The sequence below is a fragment of the Hypomesus nipponensis genome, chromosome 5 (genome assembly GCF_054491055.1).
Source record: "Hypomesus nipponensis isolate SF chromosome 5, ASM5449105v1, whole genome shotgun sequence".
NCBI classification, from domain to species: Eukaryota; Metazoa; Chordata; class Actinopteri; order Osmeriformes; family Osmeridae; genus Hypomesus; species Hypomesus nipponensis.
In genome coordinates this window covers 12867449-12893068 of record NC_140365.1, presented here as the reverse complement: position 1 = coordinate 12893068, position 25620 = coordinate 12867449, and the positions used below count along the sequence as shown (strand labels likewise).

Sequence of the window (25620 nt, the reverse complement as noted above, 5' to 3'; positions counted from 1 at the left end):
TGGTAAAACCTTTGTGCGTAGCAACCCACCTTCTGACATCAAGTTTTAATGACTTTCCGTTACGTTAAATGACCGGACTACTAGCGGAATTATATGAAAGATGTGTATTAGAAGCACAAAACCCGTTGCCAATGACAGCGGTGATAAACTTTTCTCAGCAATGAATATCAACAAATTACAGACTTGTGAACGCAGACATTTAACCTACATATGGCCCATACAAATCAACAGAACTTTTTTGGAACATTCTGAATAGCCGTATAATAACAATTTTTTAAGGATTTTTTTAATGGATGCAAAAGGATGCTAATCTTTAAATCTCACGTACCCCCTGGACTGCCTTCAAGTACCCCCAGGGGTATGCGTACCCCCGGTTGAGAACCACTGACCTAAGGAACCACCTTTGCTTTTTGCTGAGTGTAATGGGTTAGATGCAGAGATGGTAGTGGCTATTTCCTTTATGACCGATTCATCAGCATGAAGATTATGTTTCTCAAACACCTGCTGTACTGCAGCAACTGACAGAGGCACCGACACAGACTTTAACAGGTAACGTAGTTCTTCCAAAAAATCATCAATGGCTACAGAAGGAACATGTACAAGATGTTCCAGTTTTAATAGAATTGTTGCTAAATTCTGAACAACGACATGTGGCAAGTTATCAGCCACTTCATTGCAGTCATCATTCAAACAAGCATTAATGGCCTCACTACTGTCAGAATCTTGAACCTCATCAGGCTCTTGTAATTGTTCAGAGATGGTAACTACACCAGGCTTAAAATCATTGAGTGAATGTGGGTTGTGTTTTCTGTGTTTGTGCGACTCTAAGGTTCCACAAACATTTGACAGGAAATTACAACCAGAAAACATGCAATGGACGGTTTTGTTTCTCTTTAAATGACCATTTATGTGAATAAAGTAATCTCTTTCTGATGCAAGATTACAGCATGCACACAAATGACAAGTGAAGGTGGACACTTGTCTGTCATTTACTCCAGAGTGTGCAACATGGGTTCTACTCAAATGAATTAGTAGAGCATTCCATGTCTTGAATGTACATGGACAATCTGAATATGTAAGTGTATCTCTGACTACGCCCATAATGTCTGTGCTGCAGTCTGTGATGTTTTAGTAATTTAGACTTCATAAACTGCAAGTCCCCAAATTTTTAATTTTCACATTTCTGAAAAAGGAAAAAAACAGACACACTAAATATACATTATGTCAAGGGAGATTGAAACTAACTAAAGCGGCAAAACACGTTCACAGCTACTACTCAATCAGTGCAATAAGTGCTGAAATGCTAAATGTGCGTCTACGACAGGCGAATGTGGCATTATTTGTACTTGCTTCAGCCAATTTTACTTTGACTTGTGTTGCTTAGATTAAAGCACTGGGAGGTTTTGTTATTAGACATTCTAAAACGGTTAATGTGTTTAATGTACTAATAGTAACCATACTACACCATATTAATAAAGCATACTATGTACAAAAAAGCAGATTTACTCACAGGTTATAAATGCTTAAGGTGGCTAACACTTAATACTGAGAAATAAATATTAAAAGATCAAATTCTGTACCTTATTAATAAACCACAGTCTGACATTGTAAACAGATTAACCCAAAATATGAACTAAATGCCTTGCATGCATATGCTGGGTTCATCTGTTTATATGCAAATTGTATGTTTTATTATATTTATATTATTATATGTGTTTAATATCACTGTTAGTAGCTACATTAAGCCACATAAAAAATGTGAGAATGTCCCTCATAAGTAATTTGATTACTTCGACTGAAAACCATTTTTAATTCCACCAGCAAACAGAGCTACATACACTTGTACACTACATACACTAGGCTAGAGCTAGCACTAGCTAGGTGTTATTGAGGATAGCTTGTTTTAGCCATTACCTCAGTTTGCAACCGGCTAACGTAGTCTACATTTACTAGTCTAGCCAGCGGAGTAAATTTTAACTATACAGAAGAACCCCACCAAAATAAACGTAGCTTACTGTGCTGTAAACGATTTGTTTTAAGGAGTTTTTATTTGAACCTGCTGCTTTTTGACTGTTTACCGTAGCTCTAAGTAGTCTAGCTAACTACTGGCTGTTCGTTCGTGAAGGCGCCAAAGTGGATGGTGATACAAATAGAAAAAGTAGTCTACAGTACATTAAACAGAATATAAAACCGTATCAAACAACGTTATGTTTTCTCCATGTTGTATAATAATTGTATAATTAATTAAGTGTTATACATGACAGAGAATCATGTGTTTTCCACAAGCACAATTAAACTTGCATCATTCAATCGCATGAAATTGTCAATTAATGCCATAATAAACACAATATTTGATAGTTAAACAATATTAAACGTCCCAGACGTTTAATATAAAACGTTAATAAAGCATCCCAGAACAGGCTTTCCGAAACACTAAAAGAAATTGCCTTCAGATTAACTTTATAATCAACGTTACTTACCTGGCTGGTACTTCTACACAAGCTCTGACGCCAAAATGCACCTTGTCACCTTCTCCTTCGTTCGCACCGTCTTCATACAATACGATGGAAATGGTCACATCTGTTTTTTTGCATTGCGCAATCCAACCACTTACATTTGGTCATTTAGCAGACACTCTTATCCAGAGCGACTTACAGTAAGTACATGGACATTCCCCCCGAGGCAAGTAGGGTGAAGTGCCTTTCCCAAGGACACAATGTCATTTTGGCACGGTGGGGAATCAATCCAGCAACCTTCTGATTACTAGCCCGACAGCCTCACTGCTCAGCCATCTGACTACTTACATTAGTTTAACGCTTGATAATTAAGTATAGTGGAACATTACACAACTTTGGTTTATTAAACGCAATACAATAGTGTTTTGATGGGAAAATAAATATATTTTTGTTATTTTAACAAAAAACATTTGGGTAGAACGAACAGTGCCCCAAAAACTTTTTGGAGTGTACTGACCTCTATACAACTTCACCTTTCAATATTCAAACCCCAGATTGTGAAGTCGGTAAAAGCACTACTTACTAGTTGAATGGTCTCCCTTCTGTATGCAATTGTTTAGATATCCCCTATCAAACTCCTCCACTTCACTGAAATAGTACAGACAATATTACTTCTAGGTAAGCATAAATATCAGTTACACTAACAAAGTAGTGTACATTAATTAGCATTACTTAAGTGGTTGATAATAAAGGTATTAATAGTAGATGATAAAGTTGTATGGCAATGTGCAGAAAATGTACATTCTCTACTTACCTCCGATGATAAACTGGTCCACAGATGAAGACCTTTTCTGCATCCTGCAGGGACAGATTCCTCAGCATACTCAGGCCGTAGGCTATATGATGGCCTACAACAATTATATGATTGATTTTTAAGACAGTAAGCTGCAGATTTAATTTAACTGACAGATCAAATATACTTGCTTTTAGCCTATCATTTTTAAAAGTTTTATTAATGTGCTGGTTTTATCATATAACACACCTACAGTAGTTGGGTTTGGCAAAATTGCACTATGGTTTCAAAACAAATAATCTAAAAGTTTGTATTTCATAAATTATCATAAGTGAAGAGATAATTGTACCAGAATTGTTTTAAACGTTTAGCTAACTTAAATATGTTGAACAATACTTGATTTACATAAGCTATGTCGTGCTACTGTTTTATTAAACAAATAAACAAAGAGTAACAATTTACAGTTTGTTTTTAAACAAGCTATGTGTGTAGAGCTAGTTAGCTACAGTAGTGCTATAACTACTGAATGTAGTTATGTATAATCAAGTAGTTCGTTTGACGTTGAAAACCACTCGGGTGTCGTGAAATGATTTCGACAGCAAAGTTGAAGTAAGCTGGCTAACATTAACTTTATTGTCCAATTCAAGACACCGGAATTGTTTTATGAAATGTTTATCCCAATCATTATGTGGTGCTGTGGCAGCAGAAATGTAGCCGTGGCGGCCACAACATAGAGGGAACACTGCGTGATAAAGATATGTTTCCCACTTAATTGTTCTATCCCGTCATTGACAGCATGCTCAATGAGTTCAATAGACGTTTCTCCAATACCAACTGTGAGCTCATGAGAAGCATGCAGTCTCTGTTACGTAACAATAGGGAAGATTACCTCCCCTCTGTCTGCTTTGCCCAACCAGAGAATCTGGCCCGCCCATAAGAAACTGAGCTACAACCGTGCAAGTGTTTTTATCCTCAAGAGACATCATGGCTTGCAAACAAATGAAGCATTACATTTGCTCAGTTTGGATGTACAAAGGAAAACAAAAGTATTTTAACAGTTCCGTCATCGGAGCCTCTATTTTATTTTCTTTGGAAATGCGCCAACACAACTTCCCAAAGTTTTGTATGTCTGCGCCAAACATTTCAGCCACTACTGTTTCCTCAACTTGAGCTTAAGCTGACCTTGCTGAAATAAAATTCAGGATCAGTACTAACTCTCCTTGGTCCAGCTGCAAACCTCGGACAAGTTACTAATGCTATATCATTTTATTGCTTTACTGTATATGGTTACCGAGCTAGCTACCCTTATGATGAATGTGGCTGTAACATTAGCTCTGCAGCTAATAGCTGAGTTACTGTCGCTAATGTAAAAGTAGATAGCATCAAGTATGTGTGTGAATACACATGCTGTAACGCGAGTGTTATACACTTCTTTGTTAAGGCCAATTTATACTTCTCCTTCTCCGTTATGGACAGACGCACGCATGGAGTCGGACGGATTGGTTGAATTTATACTACTCCGACGGCTGTGTGCTGAAAGCAATTCACCGCCAGAACAGTAGGTGGCACTGCACAGCGATGCTAGCTAGGTTATCGAAAAGTCGGAGCAAATGTACAAATGAGCCGTTTCATCAATAAAACAAGCAATTTTTCAGCAACTACAGTGCCCATTTCTCATCACATTTTAATTCAGATGCTGATTTACATGTACTGTTTAGCTGAAATATGAATTGTAAAAACTTACAACAATGGCGGTCAAAGTATTCTGTTCTCTTGTTGGTCACGGCAATCCCGCCGCTGATGCAAGCGGTTCTTAATACGGACCAATCACAGCCAAAGGGTATCCGTAAAATGACGGACTGACGGACGGATAGTCAGGAAAATCAGGAGGCGCACTTAGAGCTCTCCGAGGGGTTTGGAGAGGGCACGAAGAGGGAGTTCCTTGACGGAGAGGGCGTTCCCTGTGTGCGTGTCCGTAAAAACTCAGAAGTATAAGTTGGCCTTAAGTTGGCCTTTAGTTGGAGAACTGTTGGTGTTGGTGTTATGGCGCGTGCGATATTCGCCTTTCCCCTCATTGAAATTACTATGAGTGTGCACCTCTGCAAACCAGGGTGATCAGATAAGAAATTCGAGGCATCTTAAGGCCAATTTATACTTAGGCAAGGCATTTCACTCTACTTGCCTCGGGGGAATGTCCCTGTACTTACCTGTAAGTCGCTCTGGATAAGAGTGTCTGCTAAATGACTAAATATAAATGTAAGAGGGAGCACTGGACTCGTACAGAACATATGAGCAATGTGAGCATGTATAACATTATTCTGGACAGCTAGCATAGGACGCTAGCATTAGCTAAATTTAATGCTAGCTGTCCAGAATAACGTTGATGTAAATTTACTTACTTATTAGTAATGTTAGTTATGTAAGGTATTTTATTATGAGCTTTCATTGTGACAAGGGGAATCATTGTTTTGATGGTCTGGCGGAGTGAGTTAAACAAAGTGAGATGTGCAGTGCCGTTTTGGTTCCGGCATTGGAAGCCTGTGTCCTTCTTTTAAAGCCCAAACCTAAGTTTAGCATACATATATATAAAACCCTCGGCTACAGTTATATGGTTGAATTATGTTATATTGCTACTTGTTGGAGTGGCGTTAGTATGCTAAACTGATGTGATTGATATTACAACAGAATCTGATGGTAGTTCAGTGATATAAACGCTATTCGTGTTATGCTAATATCGCTTGATTAACAGACTGCCACTGACCCTTCCTATGATCAAGAACATTTTCTTCATCTCCAGAATGATACGTTTTGGTATCATTAACCCATCCTGATGAGAGGGAGCGGAAGGCTTTGGTGCTTTTAAAGGGGCAATTGACTGCAAAACCGATTTTACCTTGTCATAGTTGAATAACGACAGTTCGGTGGGTAAAATGAACATGCCGTGAATATCAAAGTCCATTGACACCTCTTTCCTATTCAAATCTCAAAAAGAAAAAATTTGGCTGTAAAACGCTAGCTTTTCAACAAAGCTACCAGTCCTACGTAGGACCGGTGATCGCCCTCTTATTGGCTCTGATCTGTATCTTTGTCACGCCCCAGAATTTACATCCAGACCAGCCCGAGGTAGCGTCTATCTCCGATACTAGTTTAGCTGCGCGCTGCTCTGTGTAAGCTACTTATAAGGAATTACAAAGAAGAACGTTTTGAATTATAACAAGGATATTGAAAATGGACCACGGTCGTAAATGCTGTGTTCCAGGCTGAAGCCTACAGGGAAGGCTAACACTCACAGTCTTCCCAAGGAGCCAAACATTCAACAGGCATGGCTGCTGTTGTCTTATGAGAAGATCCCGGCGAAGTTCGACACTCAATCATTCATTTGCTCTGAACATTTCACCCAAGACAGTTTTGACAACCTTGGATAATTGCAAGCAGGATTTGCTAGGAAGCTGAACCTGGAAAGAGGTGCTGTTCCGACCGTATGCTCATTGCAACCGCCTTTAAGGACAGTATGATGTGCTAACAGTTATTAGCAATGCTAACGTTTCCTGTATAATATAGCATACCAGGTAGAATGCTAAATAAGTTTCTACACACATCAAATGACTCTAGCTAGACTAGCTGTAGTCGGCATTAGAAGGGAAGCTTCTGAAAAATAGCCAGAAAACGAACAGCAGTCTGGCTTATTGCTAACGCCTGTCTAGATAATCTATTTGAAAGAACTGGAGAAAGGCAGGTGCTTGATACAGGATACGGTAGCATTGCTAGTAACTGTTACTAGTAACACCTAGACTGTAGGCATGTACAGTAAACAAGTTTAGCTTGCTAACGCAAGAGCATAGGTAGAATGTGTGATAATTTAGCCTAGTTTATTGGCAATGGGGCTAATGTTGATTCATATTCCTGACTGTGTTTCATTCAAATAAATAACCTGTGTAATGTAAATCTACAATTCAAGATGCATGTTTGTCTAGATCTTGGTCATGTTATTTTTCAGCAAGTTATTTAGAGCTAGCTAGCTAACTGAAGCCGAGTAGAATCAGGATATGGTTTGGTTGCTAAACTGTACCCACCCAAGTCAATCCAGTTTGCTTCAACAACAGAAGTGGAAACAAGTACTGTTATCATTTTAAATTATATATAGTCAATTTGTTGAAAACAGTGTTGTGTAGAAATAATAGATTCATTTGCACGTTTTTATTTCAAGTCTCCAACTTCGGTGTTTCACCGAGTGCTGCTGTTTGCCGTGTTGCGTTTTTGCTCCCCAGCTTCACTCGTTGAAAACCAACCAATCAGCGCGCAGCTCATCTAAATATTAATGAGCATACCATAAAAAGAGAAAAGCTAGTGTTTTTTCCCGGGAACATTTCAGAGGATCTGTCAGTGGGCATAGAACAGCACCCGGGCCATTTTCAACCCAACCAATGTTACATACTCTATTTGGAGACCTTAAGGAACAGTGTGAAATACCTCCAAAAAACACAGTCAATTGCCCCTTTAAATGCCTTAAACACGCCCCAGCAGCCCATTTAAAACAAGCCAGGTGAATGAATCATGATTGCAGCTTCAATATCAAACCTTCCACATGGCTATGTGACAAAAAACTAGAATCACAAATTAAAAAAAGATGTATATTATTTTAGATGTGATTTTGTATGTCTTGTATAGCCCCTTTCACAAGTTTAAGGGGATTGGCAGAAGATTTCAATTCACTTTTTGGCACTTTGTTTGAAATAAAATTACTGAATGTTACATGGAAATGCTGCCTCGTTTATGATTAGCTTGAGTTAGGCTACACATCACAAAGTGCCTGTTGCACAGTGCTGCACAGTGCCTGTTGAAGCAGTCAGAAGCCTGTTTCAAGCACTGTCACACATTTGTTTTTCTGACGGCAGCAGCCTCATGCTTTTAGAGCTGACATTATTGATTTGTATGATAACGAGAACTTAACAGCACCCAAGTTGGCTCCAGTGACCGGCTGCTGAGGGGAAATTGCATGAGTATTTTTTCATTTTTGTTATATTTTTTTATTATTTTCTGAAATGCACAAAAAACATACAACTGGAATAGCCAATTTGCTATATTATAAAGGTCATATGTCAACTACTGAAATAATGTATTTAAGTGGTGTTGTGAAACATGAACAGGTTGCTAAATTGACTCTCCACTCTCACTCAGTATGCATTTGAGCAAATTCCTGGGATTTTTTAGTCCTCCTGGGAGGCCACTTTCGCTCAAAAGGCAACAGATGGCGCAATCAGAAACTGACGTACCTTTACCTTGGAGTTCAGTTTGGATCTCATGGGCAGTTATTTTTAGTTCTATTCCTACCATTCTCACTATCTTTCTGTTAAAATCTGGGTATTGATTTTCCCCTTGCAGTCGCACCCAGGGAGGTTGGCTACAGTTCCATGGACCTGGAACTTCTTAATAATATTTTCAACTGTTGTCACAGGACCATCAAGCTGCTTGGAGATGTTTTAGCCTTTACGTTGCTTGTCTATTATATATCTCCTCAGACAACTTTCTATTTTGCTTTCTCTGGTCCATGTTCAGTGGGGTGCACACAATGGGCCTCATTCACCAATATCTTCCTAAGTTATTTCTTAAATTTGTTCTTAAGAAAGTTCCTAAGAAAAATCTACGTGTGATTCATGAAGTGTTCTTAAACAGCAGAATTGTTCGCAGGTGTGTTCTTAGAAAGATGAAACCCAATATTTCATAAGTTGAAAGCTTGTGCCCGTTGCTCCTATTTAGCATAGGTAAACGCCCCGTTAATTCCCATAAAAGGGCATGATATGGCAGTGCCGTGTGCACACTCAGAGAAATGTCAAAACGACGTGGGCTGCGTTTCCCGAAAGCATCGTAAGCCTAAGTTGATTGTAGAGTCCATCGTACGATGGATCTTAGTTGTACGGGCCGTTTCCCGAAACCATCGTAGCTAAAGAGGCACTTGAAAATCGTCGTAGATTAACGAGAGCTCCAGTCTGGAGCCTCCAGACCAGTCGTAGATCGTTAAGTGCATCGTAGCACAGAGACTCATTAGAGACACAAGTAGGCCGACTATGAAAACTACATCAAACTCATGCTGAAAGTTACTTCCGATGGAAAATAAGATTATTTTGGTTCTCTTTTTACAACAGTTATGATGGAACTGGGATATTTGTTAAGCCATACAAGTTTAAGTGCCGAAAACATATCTGAATCCGGTTTATTGTCAAGTAAATTTAGGTTACATAAAATAATTTGATTTGTTGGGTTTGGCGCATGCAATTAAGGTATTTAAAAAACTGTCAGTCTTATTCAAAATACTATAAAATTGAAATATGGCTGCTGTAATGTGGAATAGTAACTAGAAATGCATTAACGTAACGCTTTTACCAGTACAATAACACACTTGAACATTGAAGATGTTTATTAGAATTATAGGGCTAGCACGCCAAGCCCGGTGGATGAAGAGGCTGGTGGCAGAGCCGAGCCTGATGTTGGGAGATGTTGGCGCCCAGGAAATGGAAAGACTCCACAGGGTTGACTGGGAAGTCACACAGGGTGAAGGGGCCAAGAGGGAGTGAAAACTACTACAAATACAAAAATCATAAAAGCCATTGAAGGTAGTATAAGTCCTGCACCGCAGACTTGTCCCCTCTGTGGGGGATTGGATGTGGTCTGGGAAGTGACAAAGTAATGCAGTTGTGACAGCCTGCATCCTTTTATGTGGTTCAGGAGCATCATGATATCATGTCATCTGACATATCTTACACTCATAATGAGTATAATTGATCAACCATCAATTAAAGTAGAGTTGATTATTCATGTCAGAAACAATGATTCCATGTTGAAGACATGGGGTATTCATTACTTATGTGTTTGTCATTTTTCACAATGTCATTTGTGGTCAATATGTGAGAATTATGAGATTGCAAACATGGTCTTGGAAAGCTGTTGGCCTATGCAAGATTGTAGATATAGTCAGCACTAGAAAATAAGACAGTAAATATGTTGGATTGAGATGCTTGTATTTGTTCATTGAATTATTTAGGCTGCTAGCTGGGACATGCCATGTGTGATACCATTTACATGCATGGTTTTTAACCTTGTGGTTCAATCAAGTAGTAAATATAGGACTCGTATATATATATATTTGCCTATGGAAAATGTAGTACCAAGAAAAGCTAAAAACCAAGGCACAAGTAATTTGAGAAATAGTTGTTTTATGGGAGTTTGTTCTCCCTGCTCCTGCCCCTCACATGGATCTATAAGGTGAACATGTAAGGATTGGACAGGCAACACTGAACATATGATACAATACACAATTCAGCCTTTACTTAATTTAAATAAACATTGTATGCTTCGCTATAAGGTAACCTAAATTTAAAACACTACCTTTTTGATTGGGCAGAAGACTAGGCACAGAAATGGAGGACCTTATGTGAACTTCATTTCATCAAACAAGTGCTTCCTCACCTCAATTTGGAGACAAGCCCACTTAATTTCAAAGACCTCCTATTGGTATTTAGCATCCTGTGTTGCTGATAGCAGGGTCTTAACAACGTGTAAAACTCAGATGCAGCATAGTTTGCACGTTCACCTTATTGTCTTTGCCTTCATGTAGCATCATACATTGTACATTGACAAGTACTCAAACAAGGAGCCTACAATAAATGTAAAGTTTTCTATAGCGACAGAAAATGTTTTTTGTGTACCGTAATTCGTAAAATATTTTGGTTAACGTTTTAGATTTAAAGTCTTAAAGTTGCGTCAGAAGATTCACATTTCAGTACAATGGACAGCGTCTTGTTAAGTGCAACTTAAGAGACATGTACGATGGTTCTCCTTACGAGCATGTTCGGGAAACGCATGTAAGAAATAACGATGGATCGTTATTTTGATCGTAGAGAACCCTCGTAACAGCTACGATCCATCGTTATCGGGAAACGCACCCGTGGTCAAGACGATGGAGGGCTCGACAAAAGACGGAAAAACGTAATAATAATTCTGAAGTGGAGGTACAGCTGCAAGAAGTTAGCGACAAACGACACATCATATTTAATAGCGTCAACTGTGGATACAAAGCAGTAAATATGGAATGCATGGAATGCTATTACTCATGCAGTGAACATCTGGAGAATTGCGCAAAACTGATGGTGAAAAAATAAATGATTTAACTTTAATCTGAATTCTTAAGCAAAAAAAACATAGCCTAGAAATCAGTTGACTGTTACAAATATCCATGAGGACTGCTCTTGGTAGCCTAAAGCGTTCAAACAGGTAGCCTACTCGTCGCTCTCTGCAAATATATCGGTATGGTCAAGGAAGATGTGATCCCTCCCCAGAGAACGCTCCGCAACATTTTGCAGCAGCAATAAATACGCCATGTGTGGTGTAGTCCTAGTGTGCGGAATAAGCCTACTTTTGGCCTATAAATACAGTGATAAGTTACGTATTTGATGGCAAAGTTCCCTGTTAACATAATTGATTTGAATTGAAGGCAAAGCAAGGCTAGTTTACAGTTTTTTTAAATGACCCATCTCAGAGTAGCTTCATAGAATGTACAGTTACTGTATTTAAAAAACGAACACAGAAACATAATTGCTGCAGTAAAGGCTTCATTTGCAACAGGACAAGAAATATGCAATATAGCTTCCATTTACAGTATTACCCTAGCTCTGGCCCTTCTCTGAGCCCACCACACATTCTAACTCCTCTCCCTTGCCCCACTCCTCTCTCTTGTCCTGGTACTTGTCTCCCTCTCTCTTGTCCTGGTATTTGTCTCCCTCTCCCTTGTCCTGGTACTTGTCTTCCTCTCCCTTGTGCAGGCATTACTGTATTCTTACTTTCTTGTGTTGCTCTATATTGTTCTTTTTCCACACCAGATCAGCCCAAAGAGGTCCTCTTTACTGTCTATACCATATGGTCATGCAAGTGAAAGAACCTCAACACCTGAGTGTTTCCTAGTTGGGAATCAGCTGTGATGTACAGTATTTGCATAACTTCAGCTGTTTCTCAGTAGCAATGGAATAAAATACCGGGGATATATTTGTGTTTCAATTCACAATATAAACAGCTGTTCCCTTTGACTTTAGCCAATAGTTTAGGTTTTGAACATGATGTTATCTGTTTTGCTGACAGTGTGAAAGCATTGGTAAATTGGGCAGTAAAAATAGCCTTCACAGACAGATGTTGTGCTCACTGTGTTAAGAGTTTAGGAAACTTGTTAAAGGTATTGAAAAAACTGTCATAGCGATTGTAAAATACTGTATTTATATAGGCCTAGCACAATTCATACATAATGGACATTCCAAGTGCTTTACAAATGAGCAGAAGCGTTAGTGTGTATTTATTAAAACAAACACAATTTTTTGTAAAATTATGAAGATTATTAGTTGGAAAATTATTAATGAGAGATATATTCTATTTTAAATTAGAACGGACGAAAAAGGTATAACTACTTATTTTGCGCAAACATGTCAGCTCTCAATTGTGCGTAAGAGTGCTCTTGGGTGTGCGTAAATTCTGTTCTTACCGAAGAACAAATCCCAAATAAGAAAACATTGGTGAATGCCAGAATCTTCGTGAAAACTGCGTAAGTGGGGTTTGAGAACAAATTTGTTCGTAAGAACATTTGGTGAATGAGGCCCAATGATACCAAATGGCACAGTGATTATTTTCCTCCATTTAAATAGCCTGAATGACTGATTACAAGATTGGAGATGTGTGATACTAATTAAAGTAACTAATTGTTTTGAAAAAACAATTTCGAATATCTTTGTAGAATGAGCAATAATTCATCTCTTTTCACAGCTTCTTTGCTTTATTCTATGACATACCAAAGGCATGCAAGTGAACATGGTGCAATAGCTTTTAATAGGATCTCTTTTCAGGAGGAATTAAGCATTATTTAAATGAGCTGTAAGGGTACCAACAAATTTGAGCATCAGTATAATCAATGTGCTAGAAGTCGCAAAGGGGTTTTCCTTTTTCAACAAGTTCTTTTAACAAATTATTTTTTGCAGTAGGTAAAGCTGAAATGTAAAAAATTACTTTTAATAAGTTGTAATAAATGTAACACAACAAAGACAAGACTGAGAGGAACTTCCTGACTCAACTTCTGAGCCTTATCAGTCTTAGCAACTACCTGCATTGACCAGTTCACAGCAATTAGGTCTAATAATCACTGACATTTTGATCACTTGTGATAACGCCATACTTTGAATGGATTCTGTGATGTCCTCCTGGCTGGTTGGCTGTATCAGGCGTTTAGAGAGTTGACTCCAAAACCATGCTCAGGAGCTTTCAGGTTGGGTGATGGTGCATACTTCTGCCTCCCCATTCCTGCAAAGAGGAGATACAAACTCTGCCAGGGCACCCCCCTCTCCACAAATAATTTGTTTTAGAGCTACACACACTCTGCATCAATATTCGTCACAGAATAGCACGTCTCGTGGTGTGGCAATGAGGGAAGGCTTTTTAAGGCTGACACCTGTAATTGAATAAAAGTGGTTAGTATAAGTCACCCTTACCTTTTAAGCTTTAAGAGCTAAATTAATTTAAAACAGCAGTTGTGTAGTGTAAATAAAAAGTTTCATCTGCATCTGGCATTGACTTGCATGTACACACATGTACAACCTCCTGTAATTCCTGCTAGCTAACACAGCTGTTTTTGTGCTATCTCCTCCTCTATCCCTTTAAGGCAGGTAATAGCTTTATTCCTCTCCTTCATCAGTGTATATAAACCTCCAGCTGTCTACCTAAAATCATGCACTCACACACACATTAAGTAGCATAACATTTGTAGTCAATAAGGATCTATAAAGAGTTTACTATTATAAATTCCAGTCCTGTTCTTTTCAAGGGACAAGTTTCAGACAATAAGGCAATGTATTTATATTAAACCAATTGACTGTTACGCATTGTCGGAACTAATCTGTGCCTTTGTACACAACAAACTAATGTGTTTTTTGGACTTGTCATGAGCCATAAAACATCAATGTTATAAGCATGGTCCTTTTTTCACATTGTAACTGGTACCATCTGTCTTTGTTAGCTCTATCTAATAATTTGACAAATGTCAAACAATGACTGCAGACATTGTGACTGCAGACTAAAACCTATTTCAACACGTGTGGAAATCATTTAGGATTTTGGTCTATCAGTGAATTGAGGATGAGACTACAGACAGCAGATCAACAGGGGGCCAGAGGCTGTTTCCAGCTGGCATCTATAGCTCTGTCTTGCGGAGGCTGATGTTGCGATAGTGTCTGGCTGCAGCAGCTGTTGAGCTGTCAATAGTTCATATTTTTTAGCTGTGTATGTTTACAGTATGGGTGTTTCCGTCACCTGATATACAGTACATTTTGTGCAATTGTGCAAAGATAAAGTATAATTGGTTCCAATAGGTTGGAATTTTCTTTTTTAAGTATAATATAGAAACAGGTTAACTTCTGAAGTATTTCAGTATAAAGCCTTGAGACACAATCTTGTTTATCACTGCATGAAGTATAAATCATAGAGTTACAAGTCTAACAGGGGAGTAACAAGAGCTTTCTTCTTTAGATCCTAGTGTCAATGTCTTTCCCTGCTGTTTCAGCTTCCTCTGGCCTCATTTGCTGTCAAGACAGGCTCAGACAACGATTACAAATTTTGGTATTCTACCCAGGATGGGAAGGTAGAGATCACTCAAGGCATGGCTGACAAGGGTTTATTGATCCACCTCACTTTTTATCAATGATATCGAAGGAAAATGGAAGCTCTCTCCAACACAATCTATCATGTTAAAGTGGGTTGATTTGAACAAAATGTCTGCACATTTCTATTAGGGATGTAGGGAGAGAGGTATGTGTTTGCTGATCCTTATTTATTTTCTGTATGTGCTAGGGCTGGGCAGTATGACGGTATATACTGTGCGACGGAATTATAGAAATGTGTCTACCGGGAGAGATTTGGCTATACCGTTTCAACCGCGGTATACTTTTATACTATATTTTCGTATTACACGTGTCAATTAAATGTCTGGTTGTTGTATAGACCAATTATTTGTTTGTAAACATTCGGGATGCGTGCGCAATGTGGTTGCAGAAAACCGGAAAAGGATAGCATTTTAAATGGCAAAAGGACCACACGGATAATACAAATAGTTTGATTTAAAAAGACCAAAAAGGTCGAGGAGGACAGCCTTTAAGAGAGAAAGCAATTACCCATTGATCTGTCGCATCAGAATTTTGATTTGGGTCACGAAAGTCTTGAAATTTGAGTGAGAATGTCGCCCGGTACAGACCGCATGGTCAAGCGGCAACCATGTCTTCACATCATGTCTCAAAGTTCATAATTTTACAGTTTTACTGTCAATTCTACATCTAAAAAGTCAAGCAGGGCAGCTTTCAAGAGATATCGGAGTTCTGCTTTTAGCCAGCTGGTCCAATTATTTTTCTGATTTGTTTAAACTGGCAATTTGAGTGAGACTGCGTCCCCGTTACAGTGTTTTTACGTTAGCCTTAGTCAGACTCGCTCACTGGCAGTGTGTACAATGTTGTATTTCACTCCATTCTGCACCAGAAACGTCGGGGAGGACTGTCTAATGTAGATACGAGCCTGATGAAGATAGCCAGCTCCTCGGATTTCTTTAACCGAGCCGGTTTCATTCGTCAATTGTCTGAGAAAGTGACCTCGGTTAGCCAGGCTAGTTTTGCTCGATCACTTGGTCAGGCTACTTAAGGGTATTGGGGTCAAGTGACTTCTGTGCATAGACAAGTGAAACGTAAATGTATTTGTCCAAAGGTCAAGAGCCTTAAAAAGTTAATATCAAGCCCTGCAATCCAGTGGCCAGAGATATATGATGACCTGATTGACACTCGAAGTGTAATAGACCGGGGAGAAGTTCGTCTTTTGCAACCGACATGCGCAGTTGAGCCTGCTTGACAGTTGTGTGACGTAGGGTGATAATTGGTCTATTGTATAAGCCATCATATATATCGCATACTTGCAATATTTAGAATTGTATTTTAACTTTTATTTGATATGCAATTTTCGTTTGACCTTGAAGCACATTTGCGTTGGTCTGACCCATTCTGCAGGTTACCAATTTGATTTGTTGTTCAAGTTTCATGTCTCGTGCTGTAAAATTATTGTTGTAAAATTACAGTGGTGGCGTTGCTAGCATTCTTGTTCTCTAGGATGACTAGTGAAGGCTAACTACTTACTAACTGATAGTGAGGTCATGCTGGTAAATATCAAACTGAGGCTTTAACGTATCGACCGAGCTTTAACGAGGTTGATACGCCGAAACCAAAGTAATATGGATAGTAAAACTAAGAAAGTCTGATCGCTTTCGCTCATTTTGAAATTTACGTTGGAGGGCATTACGGATCTAGCCTGACGTTGTCATACTCATAATTCTAGTCATAATATGAGTCTGATAACTCTCCGTTGGGCTGTGACTATGGGGCGTGTTTCAACCACACTCGTAAATCAAATGCCTCTTCGCTCATTCGGATAGACCTACAACCAATCAGAACAACGTAATATGTTTGTTGAAAACTAACTCAACCCAAGCGCTCTTTCGTGACGTTGTTAATTACGTTACTGTTGATCATCTGTCCATCATCGTATAAAGCCCGCCCTTGCAATTTCATTGGTCCGACCTGCTCCTGGTCTTATATAGTTTGTCCCCAATACGAGCCCCTCCAGACCCAACTTCCCAACCAAATTTTTTTGTGGGTGGGGCTAAGTTGGGCTGGGAGCCAGGCTATTAAGGATCCGCATTGAGCTGTGAGTAGGTCACTACGCGGATGGCATGACTGCGCATCAGCCAATCGGAACGCTCGTACTCGTAACTTTGAGTCTTTTGTTTTAAACTTAAGTGTTGTCTCATGTGAGGCAGTTGTTTTTGTTTGTAATAAATAATTGGGTGTGATGATGAAGTACGGTATGGTTATTTTGAACAATTTCTTAATTGAATTTACAGAACAATTACTATACCGTGATATATACCGTAACCGTGATATAAAATTACTCATACCGTGATAGAAGATTTTGGCCATATCGCCCACCCCTAATGTGATCTGCCCCAATTCAACTCGCCCTATGCTTCGGACCTTGCAACTCCAAGCCTAATCCACACCCCAGACAAGGACATGCACATGCAGTAGAGAAGAGCTGTGTATATATTTTCTATGTACCATTCCATCAACCTGCCCAGGGACTACAGGTGGAAAATAGCAATCTGCACAATGAACCTGGCACAATGTATACTCTCTTGTTGTACAAGATGAATGTTTTATTGGGCGCTGTCCCTGTCTTGAAATAAAGAAATACAAATAGAGAAAGTGCCAGACAGCATCGTAGGATCATTGTGGCATATTTCTGACACATGAAGATTGGAGGAGAACTTATGAGAGGAAAGAAAGGATTTCAGCATCTGCGTGTAAGGAGCACTCTCTGGACACTTTGAGCAAAATGACTGAGTAGTGAATGTAGACTCTTGGCCTGGTTTTTACACATACACAAACTGTCACGCCCACAATCGTACCCATATGTTTGCCTGCCTTAGTGTGTTCTGTGTTTATTTGGGTCACCTGTGTCTGTCAATGGTCTTGTTAGTGTTGTTGCGTTCACCTGTGTCTTGTTCGGTTTGGTATTTAAGTCCGTTATTTGTTTTGTCATGTTTCTTGTAGTTTTCTGTTCCTGCATGATGCCTCGCTTGTCTCCTTGCGTTTAGATCCTCCCTGCACCTCGTTACACAAACATGCTTTTACAGCCATGAGGATGATGGGTATATTAACCAAACAGGCCACAGGGACATATTGTTATGAATCTGCACAATATCCTGCCTTTCCTGTGGGCTTTTTCCATTTAAAAACATCTAATGTCTGTCATTGCTGCCGTTGCATATTCTTTTTCACCCGGCCATTTATTGTTACAGGTGAAATCAGATCAAATCTTGGTTCAATATGAAAGCTATTTGATGGTGATTGGGTTTAGTGCTCCCTATCCACTCCCCTGTTTGCCTGATTCCCTTAGTGAGGCCTGGGGCTTCAAGAAGATTACACCATCACCCACTGACATGTCGCCAGGCATTGTGTGTGCTGGCAGACCCAAGGGCCATACACACATTCGCTCATACAGTACATAGGCTTGGAAATTGTCACTGGAGTGGTTGATATGTAATTGCCTATCAAGGACAGTCCGACAGCAAAAATCCACACATTGTCAAAAAACTGTCTTTTGTGTCTTTCCCCTTTTTTGGTTCTCTCAGACTGTGAGATCCACAGATCAGATTCTTGCTTCTTTGACTCATCTTCTGTCTGGCTGACAGACCCTACAGAGGGACTGGGGCTTGACAATGATGGGTCTGGGGAGTGATTAGGAATGAATTTAACCTAAAACCCTGCTTCAATCAACTTTCGCTTCATGAAAAAAAGGCCACTGTGCTGGACTGAACAAGACTGGATTAAACTACACAGACTACCATTGAGTTTAACAGCATCACACATACATAACAACGTAAAAATAATGACAAAGGACAAGAATATGACAATAACAAAATCGAAACCTCGTTTTGACATGAATGAACAGTAAAACAAAAATTTATTGTAGTTTAGGCCTTTATGTAGAAGTCTACACACCAGTATATGTTATTCCCAGAAGAGTGAGATGCATGAATAACCTGATAATAACATGATACCCCAACCCTAGTATTTATATGAATTTAAAACAAACCAAACAAAATATGAAGAGAAGTACAAAATACTTAAAATCTTAACTTTACCGATGCCGTATCAAGGATTTTCCATCACGCAACATTGACACCTGTTACAGAACTGTAGCAATAATGGTATACTGTACTGTAGAAACATCATGCACTCACCACTAGGCAGATTGCTTAGAATTGAGAAATCGTCATTCCATCAAATTGAATCAACACTTTCTATAGGTGTTTATTTTCACCTGTAGGTAATTCCTTATAGCTCACTATTGCACTTTACTGCAGCTGTCTACAAAGGATGAATCCCTTCAGTCCCCTCAAGGAATGTACAGTAAAGTAGAAACATTGGTCCTGTCTTTTCAGAGCAGGATTGACTGGACTCGTCATTGCTACTTTAAGTGCTCTGTCATATTGTCTTTCATCCCTGCTTATTTCTCCATCTCTCTTTACCTACACCCTACCTCTCTCACACACTTTCTAGCCCCGGTAAACAGTATAAGAGTGGAGGCAGGGTTGATCTCATTGGAAGGATGCTCCAATCTGATTGGCGCCGATCCACACGGCCAATATTCCCATTATTGGTTTTGATCGGCATTCTCAAAACGGCTGATCAAACATGGCCGATCAGATGACATAAAATCAGCAAGAACTATTATCAGAGACGTTTCAATTAGTGCTGTCAAACGATTAAAATATTTAATCGCGATTAATCGCATTGATGTCATAGTTAACTCGTGATTAATCACAATTAATCGCACATTTTTATCTATTCTAAATGTCCCTGATTTCTTTTTGTCCCAATCTTTTTTCAAATTTTAATGCTCTTATCAACATAGAAAAGTGGTTCGGATTGCTTTGTGCAAATATTTTTTTTTATTGAAAACAACATTGCAATCGCCTGGCTTTGACGAGGGGGCGGAGAATTCGCATCAGCTGTGTGCTTGGCCATCAAGTGGTATTTCAGACTGGACGTGCTGCGATGATAGCTCAGTTTACAACGACAAAACACACAGATCACTGGTCTTGTCAATAGAACCATTTGGCAACTTTTTAAAAGCAAACTTTCCATTCAGAATCTTATTGGCATCCATTTCGGCATCTCGCGCTCGTCATCCACTCAAAACGTAACGTTAGCCTACTACCAGAGAATGTCTAATATCCGTAAACGGGCTCTGCTACTACTCTTTAGCCAGCTCGCAAGCCAAACGAGTGTTTGGCGTGCCTGTTGTTTTGTTTCCTGTCTAGCTAGATCCGGTGTGGTGTTGTAGTTTTTCTAACGTCGGTAGTTGTTGCAACAGCATGTGAAAAAAACTACAAAGTTTGCTTGGCCAAAAAGAGCGTTAATCGCGCGATAAAATAATTGACGCCGTTAATTTGGGTTTGCGTTAACGCCGTTAATAACGCGTTAAACTGACAGCACTAGTTTCAATAAAACGTTAGATAGGCATTTCAAGCCGCCAGTGGTAAGAAATGATTCCTTAACCTTTTAGATGCGTGAGTTCTAAATATTTCCGACGCTTCCACCAGAATTATTTTTCCAATTACCTAGCAACCTAGCATAATACCAGAGCCTGTCTAAGGAGAGCCTTGCCACTCCCTATTAAGCCCCATTGTACCGAATGTTGTTGCAGTTCCACCAGAGTTCCACTGGGAGTGATCGCGGTCAAGTGCAAGATGAATGGGAGTCTATGGAGATAAGCGGCTAAATTTGTCTTTCGCCTGATTGTAGTTGAGAAATTTCAGATTTGATCGTAATTTTTGCATGTTCAACATGGATTTTAGGTCAAAAGTTGAGTGAATGAGTACTTATGTCCTTTTGATTTCTTACAGGGTGAGTCGTTGTTGCCCTTAACACGCTAGCATTCTGATAATGAATGCTGATTGGTTAGTGGAGGACTTATACGACCACAGCTCTGATAATTAGGGCTGTCACGATAACTGCTTTTTCTTGTACGATTTATTGCACCAAAAATAATTGCGATAAATGATATTATTGCACACACGTCAATTGTAATTTTCAGTCCATTTTATGCCACTGATTACATAATGACTGTAACAGAACTGTATGGAAGACCCCTTTCCAGCTCCAGCTGCAGTTGTTGTTCACAGGTTGAAAAACTGGGTGGGATAGAAAGTTATGTATTGCTAGGTGAGATGTTAGGTTAGTTGCCTCTTTTCGTTTCCACTTGTTTTAAACAAAGTTGACATACCGGCTCGTTCACCTTAATTGGCTCTCATCTCATTCGGCTTAAAGACAAAATGTTCCCACACCGGAGCTTAAGATTGCGGCTTTGAAACCAAGTCCATTTTTACTTGTTCTTCCTAACTAGCTGAAGATGTCACGAAACAGAACGCTTTAAAACAGTGGGTTCACGCCTTCTCTTCACCTGTCGGTGTCCGATCTGTGTGTGTGTGTGGAGACGCTAGTCCCGCCTACGCTTTCGACAAGAAAGCAGACAACGACAGACGAGATCAGTGTGTGAGAGTTAACGGTGTCCTTTCAGACAAGTTCCATTCATCCACTGGCTCACCCCAAGGTTGTGTACTCTCTCCCCTTCTTTATATTCTGTACACAAATAGTTGCCAGAGTAAGTTTGAGAATAGACACATCATAAAGTTTGCAGATGACACGGTCATAGTCAGCTTGCTGAAGGGAGGAGATATGGATCATGGGCTGGTTGTCAATTACTTTGTGTCATGGTGTAAGGAGTTTCACCTTGAACTGAATTTGTCAAAGACCAAGGATATGATTATCGACTTCAGGAGGTCGGTGCCCATCCCCCAATTTACAACTATTGAGGGGATTGAGATTGATTTGGTTGAGAATTATAAATATCTGGGTACGGTGTTTGATAACAGGCTGTGCTTTCAGAACAATACAGATGCCATTTCAAAAAAGGTACAGCAACGTCTCAATTTCTTGAGAAAAATGAACTCTTTTAAGGTGTGCACCAAAATGATGACGCTGTTTTATAGAACTTTTATTGAATCAGTTCTGACATTTTGTGTGGTGGTATGGTTTGGTAATCTGAATCTGGCTAATAAGAACAGGCTTGATCGGCTTGTCAGAGTGGCCAGTAAAGTAATTGGGGTAAACCAGGTCCAGCTCTCTGAGCTTTATGTTCGGCAGGTCGCAAGGAAGACCCAGTCCATATTGGCTTCTACTGACCATCCCCTGAAGGGGGAGTTTGAGCTCTTGCCTTCAGGAAAAAGGTATAGAGCTCCCACACACAGAACAAAAAGATTTGGGGACTCTTTTGTTTGTTTTGCTATTGGGAGGCTAAATGTGCATAAATGAATGGCATGAAGTTTTTTATGGACCGAATCTATTCTGGGTTTTCAATATTAAGTGATCCTTGTACTGTATTGTAATGTATTGTGTGTTGTCTTGTGTGGTGTCAGGAATGCTGTTTATGTAGTATTTTATTATGGATGGAATGTGTTTTAATACCTGTCTACAAGCAAATTTCCCCTAGTGGGATCAATAAAATTGACTTGACAAGACTGAGGCAGCGGAATCGACTAAAATGTTGGTGACATTCGTTCTTATGTAAAAATTAATATAGTCATTATTTGTTATTATAAAAAGGATCAGTTGCAATATATCGCAGCACCTAAAATTATTGCGCTCATTTCCATATACCGTGCGATAAGTCAATATATTGACTATCGCGACCGGCCTACTGATAATATCAGAGCATGTCTAATAAAGGGAGAACTGCCACTCTCAAGAAACTTCCCGGTTCTGAACTGGGGCCCGTTCGTCGTAAGGGTTGAAGCTAAGTTAATCATTTGTCCCTTTAGCCCGTTAACATTAGCGTACCTCATACTGGTTAAACCACTGGCTAACCACCTCTTTGTTGAGTCCAGCAGCCCGTGCTGCAGACAGGACCTCTGGCTTGTGCATCCCAAGCTCTTGGTTGTGCTTTAGAAAGTTCTTAAACCAGTAATATCCGGCCTTCCCTGCTGTCTTGAAGAAACCAGATATGGTGTTCTTGGCTGCAAAATCAAAGGCCACTTGCTGGACATCACGTTTTGTGAAGGGAAACCCCCTCTGCGCCAATGTGTTGAGGGTGGCAGCAAGCTCCCTTTCCGCCTCCTGTGGAAGGTAGGGCTTCCGCCCAGACACATGTTCACTGCCAGTCACCTTTCCACTGATGCGTCTTTGCAGTGTGGATCGCGGCACACCCCATGCTCTTGATAAGAGGTGCACACTCACTGTAATTCCTTTCTTCTCTCCCTCCATGTATTCATCTAAGGCCCCCTTCATCCTCTCCTCTTTCCACAGATTGTAATTGTTTGGCCTTCCTTTCCATCCCTGTTTTATCTTTGTATCTTTTCCTCTCTGGTCCATCCTCTCTTTTCTCTCCCTTTCCTTCTCCCTCTCTCCTCTCCTCTCGCTTCCTTCTCGTTCGCCATACTAACTGTCATGGTGTGACACACACACACACACCCTTACACACACACACACACACACTCACACACACTCCAACACATGTGTAGGTGTGTTTGTAAGGGACACAGATGATAGCCCATTTTACCTGATATCACCCTATATGTATATGCATGTAGGCCTATGTGTAAATCCGTCTTTGATTTCATTGACTGGGACATGCCAGCTGGTTAAGCGCCAAGTAGGCCTACACTTTTCTTACAGCAACGCATGCTGCGGCTTTGCCAATGTTTTCTGCATCGCTTATAGGCCTACTGTATAAAAATGTACCTGACGCAAAAAACTTCAAGGCTATGCAGAGAGTCTGAAGCACAGTAAAAGTTTCAAGTAGCTTTTTTGTCAATTTCTTCACATGTCAAGATATAAAAAGGAATCTATGACGTTTTCCACTCTCCCACAGTGAAACATAAAAAGCACAGGCACAACAGATAAGACATTTCTTAAGACATTGCGTTACATATTCACATACAGCAGCATAAGCTCATAAAGCACAAAACTTTGTGTGATATTTGCAATGTAGCCTACAGCCCGAGAAGGTCTTGCAAATAGCCTAATCCTCGTCGCCTGAATCGATATCGCTCAAACAAGAACTCATCCGTGTGAAATAAAGGATCTTGGCGATCGCGAAGAACTCTATTGGTAATGGTATGGAAAGCTAATTGAACTAGAATATATCTCCTTGGTCAGCTGGGTATCTCAAAAAGGGAGCTGCCAATTATTTTTCGGGGGTGTGGCAAGCTTATCCTGCTACACTTACGTTAGCCTGCTCTGGTGCAGGTTAGTGCTAATTGATATGTTACTATGGTGATTTATCTAAACTTGCTTCCACGAACCAAAAAGAGGGGCGTGTTTTATCTTAGCCTGAAAATTAGCTCGCTAAACTGCTTAGCGAGCGACGACGAATACCCCCCAAACTTAGCCTCCAGTGCTTCTTGGATATCCTGTCTTAACACACTAACAGTAACTGTAGACAGTGTTGTAGCCTGAAGAGCTGTGACAACATTGGAATCGTGTTGGTTGTATGCAACCATGAACTGATGCTTCATAGAGAGTGACAGCAGAATATTTCGAAGGCAATGACTATGCCTGACAACACGCTTAAAAAAAACTGTGTTTTGCCTCAAACCGCATAGTCCAAAGTGAAACCAGAGGGCCATATGCCCTGATAAGTTCAGGATAATGTTCCAGAAAATGATGTTTTGGAATGAGTTTTTCCTGTGGAAAAACATCAAGAAACCTGTGTCTGTGCTCAGATATCTAGCTATCTAAGTAGCAAATAGTCTCCTCAGTGTGGACTTGACTTTCAACAAGCTGTAGAATGTCTTTAAGCACAAGAAGCAATTCCCATGATGGGTTACCCTCAGGGATTTTTGATCCAACCATGAGCGGCAGAAGTTGCAGTAAAGTCCAGTTTTCATGGGCATTCCCACCAACAGTTTTCCGTGCAGCAAAGTTCACAGGGACAAGCTGTGGTGCATTTCTCTTGTCTGACCATTTATATGGGAATTCTTTGATGCATTTGTTCAGCTCTTCAAGAGTGAAGAATTTACTCTGAATGAACACTGAGGCACAGTGCCATTTTACACGGCACTAAACCTTCTAAGAGATCGTGCAACACATCAGGTGGATAGCCAGATAAAACATCAAAATATTTAAGCTTTCCTGTCAATGCACACTGCCTCTTCACTCCACACGCATGAGTCAAACAGGCATTTTCCTGTACAGCCTGAATGTGAAGTTTGTGTTGTTCTTTAGTTCTGGGTGGGAATGCCCCTGTTCTCACTTCTCCTATTTGAAATGTTGACCGCTCACCTAGACAAAATCTGCAGACGTGTGAACCGGAGAAGCTCTCGACAAATCCCCCCATAGAATGTGCCCCGGGATTGTCTGCAACAACACTAAACACTGTGCCTTTGACTCTTCTACCCAATGCTGGAACAAACAGTCCTTCTTCTTCTAAGACCACAAGATATTTGAGCAGTGGCTCCAACACAGTATTGTAACCAAATCTCTTTAAATCCACGGCTTTACACAAAATTGCAAAAAAAATTGAGTTTAGGGTAGATAGAAGTACTGAGGTGACCAGCTAACACCCAACACACAGCTGCGATTTTGTATTTTTTCCTGGATGTACCAAGGGGATTGCATATCTCAGTCATCCACAGAGATTGAGAGCAATGGTAAAATCACTTCCTGAAAACAGCTTATTGGTTTTGTA

The 25620-nt window shown here is 39.9% G+C and overlaps 1 protein-coding gene across 2 annotated transcripts in view; it reads left to right on the top strand.

Moving 5' to 3' along the window:
- doc2b (double C2-like domains, beta) overlaps positions 1 to 25620 on the top strand; it is a 303902-nt gene that overhangs the window by 30894 nt on the left and 247388 nt on the right. The gene's annotated exons all lie outside the window — the stretch shown is intronic.